The sequence below is a fragment of the Tamandua tetradactyla genome, chromosome 4 (assembly GCF_023851605.1).
Source record: "Tamandua tetradactyla isolate mTamTet1 chromosome 4, mTamTet1.pri, whole genome shotgun sequence".
Taxonomy (NCBI): Eukaryota; Metazoa; Chordata; class Mammalia; order Pilosa; family Myrmecophagidae; genus Tamandua; species Tamandua tetradactyla.
This window is the reverse complement of record NC_135330.1, coordinates 192,163,910-192,174,343: the sequence shown is the minus strand read 5'-3', so window position 1 is coordinate 192,174,343 and position 10,434 is coordinate 192,163,910. Positions and strand designations below refer to the sequence as shown.

The window sequence follows — 10,434 nt, the reverse complement described above, 5'->3', positions numbered from 1 at the left end:
TTCTCAGGCCACTGGGCCGGGCGGGGCTACCCTCTTTGGCTGGCCTTGACTGCGGGAACCGGGACATGGAGAACAAGGAAATAGTCCTGCAGGGTCATCTGGGACAGACTGGATTTGGCCGTGGAAGATAAACCTGATTTTTTTTTCCTTTTTATTGCCCAAAGCGAAGCGATAGTTATGGGCTTGGGATTAGCAGGCTGAAAGTTCAACAGATAAGCAGCTCCTCTGGCAGCGGGCGGGCACCTCCCACAGGCCTGCTGACCTTTCGAACTCGACTGCCCAGGCCCAGGCCCTCCCCCTCGGCCTGTTTCACAATCCCCAGTGCCAGGCAGCAGGCGGCCGAACTCTGTCCCCTCGCTCCACCGCGGCTCACTGTGACCTGGCGACTTTTGCTCCTGATTATGAAGCAAGCTAAGACCGTTGGAGGGGACGGCTGCCCATTCTTAGGGCTCTGGTGGGTGCTGGGCCTCAGGGTTCCAGAACCTTCCCAGGGCCCAGGGCCCACCTGCAGGGATTCCCCCACCCCAGCGGGCTCAACATGCCTGTTGATGGGCTCGCGGGCTCCCTGACATCAAGTACATCAAATCCTGCTCAGATGGCCATCGGCAATAGCTGGGGGTGCTTGTTAAAGGTGCAGGCCCTGGGGTTTCTCCCCAGGACCACCAAGGCGTGTTCATGTGTGTGGGCATACGTGTGTGAGCAGGGATGCCGATGCACACACTCAAGTTTGAGAATGGTAAGCCAAGGCCTTGATGACTGGGTGTGAAAACACAGCCTGCTCCAACGTGAAAAGCCACACTCGCCACCACGGTCGGCAGGACCACGAAGGCCCAAGAGCCTTCTTCAAATGCACAGATGAGTGACACGGTGACAAAGGCACTGCCCTCCCCGCGCCGGGCATGCTGGAGGGTTTGCTGTGACATAATCCCATGACAACGAGACAGATCTGTAGAAATCGACGTGCTGGTGGGAAATGCCTCCCTGCTCATGAAGACCCCCTTGGGGGAGGGTGATCGGGAGCCTCCCCGGGGTGGGAACCAAGCAGAGGGACAAAGATAAAAGGTCCGGGGCCACTGACCCAGAAAAGTCTGTTTTGAAAATGCTACAGAAATTATTTCTCTGGTTCAGAGACTACTCGTTACAGCAGCTTGTGCTCTAGATAGCGACTAACTGCCTGTGCTCCGAGCACCGCCAGGGCTTGGGGATGCAGCTGAACAAGACTTTACCCAGTTGCATGCCTGGTAAAGAGGTGCACAGAGAGCAGTGGGGACGGGCCACACCCCCGACTCAGTCCCCTTGCTTGCATTCCTGTTGTGGGGTGTGTATGTGTGTGTTGGGGGGTTGGTTTGGGGTACAGGTCAACAACCCCAGCCCCCACCTGAACCTGGCCATGCTTCTGAACCTCAAACCTCCACCTTGGAGAGACCTCACTTTGGAAAATTATGCCTATCCAGGCAAAACCCTCTTTCCTCCCCCTTGCAGGATATTTAATTGAGTGACTATAAGTCACATTTGTTTTGGTGATACTTAAAAGTGTCAGCTTGATCCTTTTTGGTAGGTAGGATAGGAAGAAAGAAAGAAAAAGGAAAAGAAAACAACCATCAACTAAATCTCAGGTTCCATAATAAAGTAAAACCCCAAAAAGAGAGAGCCCAGGGAGACATAAAATACTCTGGGTTGCTGAAGCTAATAAACCTGACTATCTTGAAGAGTAAACACCATGTTGTTTTGCCAACTATTAGATTTTTACTACTCTCCAATAAAGTGCACCCATTATTCCTTTCAAATAATATTCCGTTCATTGTTTCCTAAAGATTACCAATTGAAAGAGCTGTCAACAGTTTTCACTCTTTAAATTAAGTATAATAGGCTTTTATAGCGCAGTATAAAGATATCGCAGGGGAAAGCTGCCATCGCGATGGCTCGATTTCCCTTTTATCTCTGAATACAGCCCCAATTTGACACTTGTGAGCAAAGGAAGCTTGTTAAGGAGCCATGGACCCCATAAAGCTGGTCACATTGGATTACTCTTACAGCTCGCTCTAGGCCCCGTAAAATGATAATTTAATTAACTAATGGGGCTGTAACTACTGGAGTTTATCTAATGAGTCCTGTTCTCCCTTGCCTCCCGGTAATTCCCGCCCTCGGGGGTTTATATATCAGCCGTAGCTGGGTCGGGCTCCCTGGCTGAGAAGAGCCTTTTGCACAGGCTTGCTGGGCCTCCAGACCCCGCTTCTGGGCGCTTCTGTCGGGTTGGGACATCGCTGCTGCTCCGGGAGAAAAACCGGGCAGTTAATCAGAGCTAGTTTCGAATAGTTTCACAGAGGCTGCAAGCACTTCCCCTTTGGCTGTTTGATATATTGTCCATGAGCAGTTTAATAACATGCTTGCCCACTGTGTGTTGCGTGCGTGTGTGTGTGTGTGTGTGAATGTGAGGGTGTATATATGAGTGTGTGTGACATGTGAGTATATAAGTGTTTTTGAATGAATATGTGTGTGAGTATGTGTGACTGTATGAAAGCATGCGTAAGTTTGTGAATGAATGTGAGGGAGTGTATATGTGAGTGTATGTGTGTGTATACACACATGTGTGAGTATAAATGTGAGTGTGTGAGTGTGAGAGTGTATATCAGTTTGTCTACATGTGAGCATACGTGAGTGTGTGCAAGTGAGTGTATGTGTGAGTGATTATGTGTGATTGTATAAGAGTCTGTGAACGAATGTTAGAGGGTGTGTGTGAGTGTATGTATACAAGTATGTGCGAGTGTATTATACAAGTGTGTGAATGTGTGCCCATGTGACTGTGAGACTATGTGTGTGCGCATGCGTGTGACCTATGCGTGTGAGAGTGTGACTGTATGTGTATGTGTGTGCATGTGTGAGTATATGTGTATGAGAGTATGAGTGTGTGTGCATGTGAGAATGTGTGTGTGTGAGTGTGTGTGACGGAGGCTCAGGGGACCACGCTGATGGTGGTGTCCCTCCTGGGAGAAGGGGCTGCTGGGGAGCCTGGAGGGAGGGAACAGGTCGCCTCCGCCCCCGGGCTTTGCTTGGAGTCATTTCCCTCGAGTGCCCGCCGATCCGCCCCACCGCCACGCAGCGCCCCGCACACCTGCGAGCACGGGGCCGTGTGTCCCCTGCAACTTCGCATCCTCGGGCCGCGCTCGTGGGGGGAGCTGGAGCCTGACCCCAGGGCCGACCTCATCTTCAGGGTCTTGGGAGGCCGCCCGGGTGGAGCAGGTAGCTGAGGGGCTTAGCGACCTGCTGGAGGGGGCCCCACGACGGACCTCCAGAGAGGGGAGCCCCTGGAGGGGGCATCTGGCTTTTCCGGGCACGAATGAGGCCAAAAGAAAATGCCCAAGCGCAGGGAAGCTTTGGGTGGCATGCGTGCCCTCTGGCCTGCCCGACCCACCCCCGTGGGGAACTGCTGCTGTTAGTCCAGCGGTGGGACTGGCAGTAGGGGGATGGGCCTAATGGAGGGGCTTGTTTCCAGATTTCAAAACCAGTGGAAGCTGCCACCGCCTTTGGGTCTAGGACCTCTGTCCCCCAGTGAATGGCGGCGACTTTGGGGCTCCTCCAGAGCCACACTAACTTCCTGGGACTTGGCGGCCGAGTCCTGGGAAGACCCGGGGACCTTGAGGGGGGCTGGGCCAGCAGAGGGTGCAAAAGATGGGTCCTGGGTGGGCGGGACTTGCCGTCCCCCGCGTCTCCCCCTTGCTCTCCATTCTCTGCTGCGTTCTGGGCATGGCCATCCCCTGGCGGGACTTTTCAACCCGCGCTCTGAGTCAGATTTCCTGGGGGAGCTTTTACAAGATACCAAAGCCTGGAATTCACCCCAGAAATTTGGATTCACTTGACGTGGGGATCAGTCCTTTAACAGTTCCGGGAATTGCCAGAGCAGCCAGAGCTGAGGACCGCTGCTTTGGTGGCGGTGGTTGACGGAGCACCTATCACAGGCCAGGCACGGTTCTGGCTTACTCCTTCTGACAATGTGCTCCGCGAGGCGCGGCCATTCCCATTCCTGCAGATGGGAAAAGCAAGCCCAGAGAGGCGAAGCCCAGTTTCCCAGACGCCTCAGCAACCGGCGCTGCAGCCTGGACCCGAGTCCTGCTGTCCCCCGGCTGCTTTGCTGCTCTGCCCTTGGCCTCTTCCTGTGCTGGCTGCGGATTCTCACACTCCCCAGGGGAGCAAGCTGTCTGGACATCGCGGGGCACCTGGGCACTGTGCAGGGACACAGGATAAGTCCAGTTTACACGGCAGGCAAAGTCATCTCAAGACGGTATCTACAGGAGATACTCACGTTTTGAAAGGCAGAGATTCCCTCACTGCACTTTCAGTGAGGGCGCTGAACAAGGAAGGGTAGCTGTGGAGGGAAGTTCCTGAAACTGCTGGACCATGTCCCAGTAGGTTTGATCCTGGTGGCTGATTCTTGAAGATGACCTCTAAAGATAAAACAGTTACAATGTGACCGTGTGATTGTGAAAACCCTGTGTCTGATGCTCCTTCTATCCAGGGTATGGACAGATGAATAAAAAAGTATAGATAAATAAATAAATAAATAATATTGGGGATAAGGGGTAAAATAAATTGGGTAGATTGAAATGTTAGTGGTCAATGAGGGGGAGGGGTAAGAAGTCTGGGATGTATGAGTCTTTTCTTTTTCTGGAGTGATGAAGATGTTCTAAAGAAATTATTATGGTGATGAATACATAACTACGTGATGACATTGTGAGCCATTGATTGTATGCCAGGTATGGACTGTATGTGTGTGAAGATTTCTCAATAAAAGTATATATTTATATAGAAACATGTATCTACAATGAAGGGTAGCTTAATGCTAAATAATCATAGCTCTTTCTTTTTCAACTAATGTAAAACTAATGGCTATTTTAGAATGATTTGTGCAAATGGAACTAGAGCATCTGTGTTTTCACAGGGGCAGACAACTGGAATCCATTTCATTTATACTTCCTCTGGTTGCCAGACGCGAACAGAAGCGTTAGAATTTCAGTTGGACAATGCTGCCATCTGGTGGAAAGTAGAAATGGTGGCCCCTTCACCCATAGCAACTTAACCATGGTGTTAAGAATCTATACACTAGATCGCCTGGGTCATTTCATGCTATTGGGGAACCAAAGTCAAAGGAAAGTTTACACCCTGGAATTACAGGAGTCGTGGCAGATGCAGACTGACAAGACGAGTCCTTGTTTCATTTGCCATTACCAGACTTCACTGTTGAGAGCGGAGATTGGGCTTTGGTAGAAGGCTGATTTCCCCAGTGACTCTATGCCTGTCCTCTCTGCAAAGACAAGGACACAAAATCTAACCCTAGGATGCAGACCCCAGTGGTCTTTAGTTTTAGAAATTCTAGTCTAGAATGGGCAGGAATCTTTCTTTCCTCTTCTTTTTTTTTTTTTTTTTTGGTGCAACAACTTTATTGAGATTTAATTAATATAACATACAATTTACCCATTTTAAGTGTACAATGCAATAGTTTTTAGTATATTCATAGAGTTGTGCAGCCATCACTACAGTCAAATTCAGAACATTTTCATTACCTCCAAAAGAAATCTCAATAGAGAGATAGCTAGACAGAGATAAATGGATAGATAGAATGATGCTGCAAATGTGACAAAATGCTAAAAACGAGTGGACCTGGGTAGTGGGGTGGGGAATATCCTGGAATTCTCTGTATTGTTTTTGTATTATTTTTGCAGTTGTCTTGTAAGTTTGAAATTTCTTCAAAATGAAAAGTTTATTCAAAACAGAACAAACCAGGACAAAAACCCAGCAAGCCTTCCCAAAAAGCAGCACCACCTCCCCAAAAAGCAGCAACCCTACACCCTGCAGCCATCTCCCATCAAACTCTCACCCTCCCAGGCACTGCCACCCACAGTCTGCTCCTGTCTCTACATTTGCCTGTTCTGGGCATTTCTAGTGAATGGAACCGTACAATAGGTGCCATTAGTTTCTGGATCTGGTCTGCTAGGTTCTTCAGAGTCATTTCAGGGTGAGGAGAATGTCAGCGGCTGCTCATCTGTGTTACTCATTTTGTACCTTAGTGCCCCAAACAGTACTTGCCACACGAGGGGCACTCGGTATAGACTTGCCGAGTTAAAAAGTGCTGTTTAGGCTCCAGAGAACGGGGGAATGGGCACTACTACCGTGGTGGGCCCGTCCAGACTTACCTTCTGGGCTTGGTGGCACCTGCAGGTAGAGGATGCTCCGTAAGTCGTATTTGAATAAATGAATGAAAGTAAGAAACAGAGCAGCGAGCTGAGAGACAAAAAGAACAACTAAGTGTAAATAGGTTCAAAAGATGAAAGAAACAAAAGCCCTGCGAGCTTTTGCGGTAGGTCTCCAGCACAGCTCTGCAGGACCCGGTACAAAGCTGAGGTTCTACAGGGAGAGGGTTCTGGCCATTTGGCCAGCATTCTCTCCTGGTCAGTGCATTTTCCTTCCATCCCTGTAGCTTTTTTGCCCTAGTAAGCTGGGTGAAGTGGATGCAAACTACTATGCAAACTTTTTCTCTCTTCCTCTTCAAGGCCATAGCCCCTGGGCTCCTTGCTTCTTGATTCCACAGTTCTGGGTCTCTCTCTGGCACACTTCTGTTTCCTAGGAGCCTTCCTAGCAGGGGACACCCCAGGACCAAAAGATAGAGCACACAAGGAAGAAAATGGCTCTAGAGTTCAAAACCGAGTCCACCCTCTATCCCAGCCATCTTGGCCAAAATCTTCCTCTTTGTTCAACTAATGCCCACTTTTATCATCTCTTATCACAAGTGGTTTCACTTAGAATAACTGCACCTAGGGACTTAGGGACAGTAAGAATTTTAGTTTTGTTATTTTACTGTGTATTTTATTAATTAAAACTCTGTGCCATTCTTTCCACTTCAAAATATTCCAAAAGGTAATATTTTAAAATTGTTTTTGAAGCTAACACTTTAATTTGAACATTGAGTTAACCAGATACAGACTTAATCCAAATAAGTAGAAGGTATCAATGTGTAACTTGACTCATAAAACAAAGACAAATCCTGAGAAGACTCTTCCCCCCTCTGCATCAGTGTCTTTCCTGCCTGTGCTAGTGGGGGTTCTCCAGAGACACCGAACACATATATACATACAGAGACAGAGACGGAGACAGAGGCAGAGTTTGAGAGATTATAAGGATTGGCTCACTCAACCATGGGGACTGGCAAGTGCAAACTCCTTAGAGCAGGTCGCAGGCTGGAAACTCCAATAAAGGTGATGGTGAGTCCCTCCTCGCACTTCCCCAGCAGAAGCTGGATGGAAATTCCATGAAGAACGAATGCTGACATTGAGTCCTAATTCCTTTTTTGACTTCTACAATCGTCATGTCTGGATTTTAAGACCTCCAGTTGACTGCAGGACACTGCTGGCATCGTTGAGGGCAATCTCCTTTGCTGTTGCATAAAATGCTGCAGAGAAATCAAGAAAAATGAGGACTACAGAGTAGTTTTGGTAATGTAGGGGTCTTTGTTTATGAAAGCAGCTCCTGTTCTCATGGAGCAGTGGGGGTGGGGATAAAAATAGTCATAGGTTAAGGAGTGAATGGGAGATGAGGAAAAGGAGAAAAATGCCTCTATCTTACAAGAGCTCGTGGAAGGTAAGGTCATGTGATAAGAATGAGTAAAGGTAATGGGATGGGGGTCCAAGGAAAGTGTCAAAAGTCTAGAGTAGCTGCAGAGAAGAGGGGGAGAGAAGGTAGGAAGGATAGCTGGGCAGAACTGTGAGCTCTGCTGAGGTCAGGTCCATGGACTATGTGTTGTGGGCGTGGCATTTCCATTGTTTGATGGATTGTTGCTGTGCTCATTCCATATGGTCTGATGTACAATTGTGGCTCCATTTTATGCTCATCCGATGTCTCATGTTTATGTATTCAGAGGTCACTGGGACGTTGATTCTTCTGCTGGGGCTCCCCCTGTCATCCTTATGTATCATGGATGTCTGTATCTTGCACTTTGAAATCTGTCGGATTTTATAACACAAGTTGGAGGGCTGCTTATATCACAGCCTGGACCTGTTGCAGAGTGCGGTCTTACTCTGAGCTTGACTCAAACCTGGCAGCTTTTGGAGTTACCCAATATTCCCAAGCATGGTATGTGCTGTCTCTACACTAGAAAGAGTCCTATTAAGTACTGAGCATCTTTCTCAGTTGTAGGAGGCTCAAGGTGCGATCACTTGTGCTTTTCCTTGGAGGAGATAGCCGAGCACACCCAAGACCACTGGACTCTGAAAATATTCACTGATGTAATAGTACCCTGAATCTTCTTAGAGTTTATCTTTCACCTTGTGCCGTGCTTTTGTCTTATCAGGGCTTCCGGTATCCCTGCTGCTTCCAGATTCCTAGTTCCAATTGACATGGTGTCATAATCATAGTAGATCAGTGTAATGTTTTGTGGAATGCCCATGTGATCAAGTTCTCTTCTGACAACATAGTTTCAGAGAACAGGAGAGTTAACGTAACCCAGGAGTCAGACTGTGAACGTGTATGGCTGTCCACTCCATACAAATGCAATAGTGTCTGCTTCTCCTTTCTGTTGGGGATTGGAAAGAATGCACCCTTCCAATCAAGAGCGGCATGTCAAGTGACTGATCTGTGTTGATCTTTTCTAGTAAAGAAAAGATGTACATTTGTACTCCTGGTAGAGCAGCTGCAGTTGGTACAGTTTTACTTAAGTCCTACATGATCCTTCTGAGGTTTCCAGGGGCCCAGATGGGTGAATTAGATAGGGTGCTGGCACTTGGAAATTGGGCTGCTATTCAGTCAAGTCATAAAGGTGAGGAGAGATGAGGGGAACCCTATCAAAGTGTGTGTTTTTTTTAATGCAATTTTATTGAGATGTATTCACACACCATACAAACCATCCAAAGTATACAACCACTGGCTCACAGTATCATCACAGAATTGCGCATTCATTACCGTGATGCATTCCAGAATATTTTCATTACTCTATGAAAAGAAATAAAAACCCCAAAACATCCTCTACCCCTTATTCCCTTTATTATTGACCCACAGTATTGATGTGGTACATTTGTTAATGTTGATGGAAGAATATTAAGATATTCTTAATACTTAACTATGCTGTTAACTATAGTCCATAGTTTGCAATAGGTACATTTTCCCCCATATTCCCCTCTTCTGTTCACTCCTTGTAATAGTGTCATACATTTGTTCTAGTTCATTAAAGAACTTTTAAATATTTGTACAGTTAATCACAGTCACAATCCACTACAATTCATTGCATAATAGCTTTTTTATTGCTGCTATAACAAATTGCCAAAAATTTAGCTGCTTAAAGCAATATCCATTTATAATCTCATAGCTTCAGGAGGTCACCAGTCTGGGTAGAGTGTGGCTCAGCCAGGGCCCCTTCAGTTCTCACGTGGCCAAAATCAGGGTGTCGGGAAGGCTACATTCCTTTCTGGAGACTTTAGGGATGAATCTGCTCCCAAGCTCACTCAGGTTTGTCAGAATCCATTCCTTGCAGCTGGAGAAATTAGGGAACGGGAATTTCCCTTGTTTCCTTACTGGCTATGTCAGCGAGCAGCCAGTTGTTGCCCCTAGAAGACACCCTGCTTCCTTCTAACACTTTCTAGGTGGGTTGAGACCTTTCTACGCTTTGGATCAACCAGTAAAGGTGGGCCGAGACCCTCTCATACTTGAAATCTGACTTTTGCTGTTGCATTACTCTGATTCCAGCCAGAGAAAGTTCTCTGCTTCTAAGGATTTGGCCCACCCAGATGATCCTGGATAATCTCCCCATTTTAAGGTCCACAACTTCAGTTCCATCTGCAAAGTCCCTTTGCCACGCAGTGCAACACGGGATCCATGGATGAAGACATAGGCACCTCTAGGGGCCCATTGCCCTGCCTACCAGAGGTGTGAGGGAATCCTGCACTTTTTGCCCAGGGGTGTACTACGTCCTGGCAGAAGGGGAGGAGCAGGGCGGGTTTCCCTGGCGGTTGAGTCTCACAAGAGGACTCCTGTGCTTCAGTAACCCAATAGGTATTGGAGTTTGCCAGTCTTCCCTAATTATACCTGCTCTCCAGGACAATTAACATCAAACTTAGCGATAGAGAACATCAGGGGAGAAGAAATAAAGTACAGGTGCATTGTGAGTCCCCGAGAAAGAGATTCTCTATGCCTGACCCCCTGGGTCAGAGGAGAGGGGGAGAGCTCCAGATAACCTCAGTGACCCCACTGCTGCTCCCCGCATCCCTCCCCAGGGTGGAAACCTCGGAGGCAGCAAAACCCTGGGGAGACATGACAGCTGCCTCATGTCTAACTCTTAGCAGACAAATCCCAGGACACCAGAAAGGTATGTAGAGGGACAGCAAATGGGATGGACCAACGACCGAGGACCACATGGGAAGAGGAGCATCTGGGCAGATGCCAGCCCCACCAGCC

The 10,434-nt window shown here is 48.0% G+C and overlaps 1 long non-coding RNA gene across 4 annotated transcripts; it reads right to left on the bottom strand.

The window, feature by feature from the left end:
- Positions 1-1,642: 1,642 nt before the first annotated feature.
- Positions 1,643-8,928, bottom strand: LOC143681670 (uncharacterized). Of its 4 annotated transcripts, XR_013174774.1 has the most exons (6): positions 8,313-8,923; positions 7,182-7,441; positions 6,189-6,276; positions 5,168-5,299; positions 4,301-4,442; positions 1,643-4,221 (listed from the first exon to the last, which is right to left on the bottom strand). It is a non-coding gene; the product is annotated as an uncharacterized LOC143681670 (long non-coding RNA). The 4 variants fall into 4 exon arrangements; XR_013174773.1 differs by having other exon boundaries at positions 7,182-8,928; XR_013174776.1 differs by lacking the exon at positions 6,189-6,276 and having other exon boundaries at positions 7,187-8,927.
- Positions 8,929-10,434: the final 1,506 nt, after the last annotated feature.